Genomic DNA, 2,381 nt, shown 5'->3' with positions numbered 1-2,381 from the left:
CACTGGCAGCAGCAGGTGGCATGGTGGTTAAGGCGCTGGACTCCCAGGCAGGTGATCACAGTTTGAGTCCCAGATCTAGCAGCTTAGAAATCAGGCTGGGCGCATGTACATGTGTGTCCAAAATCCCAAGAGGAGAATGGAGAAGAAAGGATTGTGTTTTGACTATTCCTCCTGGTGGATGACTTCTCACTTCCCCTGTCACTGTCTCTGTTTCTCACTGGTGAGTGCACATGCTCTATGGTAAAAACCTAACAAATAGAAAGACAGACAGATATGCTAGGAACATATAGGACGGAAGGGAGAAGTAGGGGAAAGGATTACAGTATGACCAGGCCCCCTAGGGGGAAAGGGTATCTTTCTCTTTCTCCCCCCAGCCCCTGTGTGTCCACATGCCCTCTAGCAAATTAAGTAAATAAATTAAAAAGAGGGGCCAGTAGATGGCATGGTGGTTAAGATGCTGGATTCCCACATGGCTGATCATGGTTCAAGGCCTGGGCCTGGCAACTTGCTTTCTTACTTTCCCTCCCTGTCTTTCTCTCTGGTCAGATTAAATAATAATAAACAAAATAAGTAATTCTTTTTTTTTTTTTTAAAGAGGTTTTCACTGTAGGGCACGTGCGCTCGCCAGACAGACAGACAGAGACATAGAGACAGAAAGCGAGAAATCACCCCCCAGGGGGGATGGTCACGCCGCAATCCCTTCTCCTCCATTCTCCTCTCGGGATCTTGGGCACGCACGCGCACGCGCCCGGCGTGAGTTTTAAGCCACCGGGTCCGGGACACGAACCGCGGTCGACTACGTGGGAGTCCAGCGACATAGCCATTACGCTAACTGCTGGTTAATAAATTTTAAAAAGAAGACCAGCAGTTAGCGTAATAGCTATGTCTTTGGACTCCCATGTAGTTGACTGTGGTTCGAGTCCCAGACCTGGTGGCTTAAACTCACACTGGGTGAATGTGCGTGCGTGCCCAAGATCCTGAGAGGAGAATGGAGGAGAAGGGATTGCGGTGTGGCCATCCCCTCTGGGGGGTGATTTCACGCTTTCTGTCTCTCTGTCCTTCTCTGTCTTTCAGGTGAGCACACACACCCTATAGCAAAAAAAAAACTCCAATGTGCGTGCGTGCCCAAGATCCCGAGAGGGGAATGGAAGAAAAGGGATTGCAGCGTGGCCATCCCTCCTGGGGGGTGATTTCTTGCTTTCTGTCTCTGTCTCTGTCTGTCTGGCGAGTGCACGCGCCCTATAGCAAAAACCTCTCCAAAAAAAGAAAAAATAGATTAAAAAAGAAAATAGTATTAACCAAACAGCATGTCATTCTTTTTTTTTTTTAAAAAGAGTTTTTAAAAATAATTATTTAACTATTTATTTATTTAAATTTGACCAGAGAGGGACAGAGTGAGAGGAGAGAGAGAGAGAAGGAAAGTAAGAAAGCAAGCCACCAGGTCCAGGACTCGAACTGCGGTCAGCCATGTAGGAGTCCAACGCCCTTAAACACCACGCCACCCGCCCGTCCCTTGAGAGAGATTTTTGCTCTAGGACACATGAGCTCACAAGAGACAGAGAAAGCAAGAAATCATCCCCTGTGGGGATGGCTGTACCACAATCCCTTCTCCTCCATTCTCTTTCCACAATTTTAGGCACCAAACACACGCGGACATGCACACCAGGCATGAATTTCAAGCCCCCGGGTCCAGAACCGTGACCACAGTCAGCTATGTGATAGTCCAGCGCCTTAACCACTACACCACCTGCTGGCCTCAGCCGTAGCAAGTGTTAACCATGTAGTTTACCTGTGGCTTGATTCCACTCACTGATTCAGTACGTACTTGCACGCTCACCAGGTCCAGGCACAGTGCTGGCTCTAAGGATGCCACATGAGCCCCCAGCCACAAGGGCCTTACAGTACAGGATGGGGAGACTTGGTCATTCAACAAGTACCTGGAGGCTGGGGATTTAGCAGGGAGCAGAATTCAGTCAGATTCCTGCTTCCATGAAGCCCATGTTCTGATAGAAACAGGCAACAAAGCTATTGAGAGAGAACCCCAGGATGAGAGAGATGGGGAGTGTGCGCATATTCACTGAGCGCCATGGGGGTGGGGGGTGGGTATTTGCTGACTCCAGAAGGCTGGCAGTGAGTGAAGGGAGAACGTGAATGGATTCATGTTGAGAGTAGTGAGGCTGCACAAAATCTTTTTCAGGATGGCAAAGGCAGAGGACTAGCCAAGGAGTAGTAAAGACTGAGTGATTTGGGGAGAAAATGAGCTAAGGACACTTTAAAGAACCTAACCTTGGGGGCCAGCAGGTGGCGTAGTGGTTGGGGAGCTGGACTTCCACATGGCCGACTGCAGCTCAAATCCCAGACCTGAATGCTTGAAACTCATG

Source organism: Tupaia chinensis, unplaced genomic scaffold (genome assembly GCF_000334495.1).
Source record: "Tupaia chinensis unplaced genomic scaffold, TupChi_1.0 Scaffold000320_1, whole genome shotgun sequence".
Classification (NCBI taxonomy): Eukaryota; Metazoa; Chordata; class Mammalia; order Scandentia; family Tupaiidae; genus Tupaia; species Tupaia belangeri.
The sequence above is the reverse complement of the archived record's forward strand: the minus strand, read 5'-3'. Positions refer to the sequence as shown.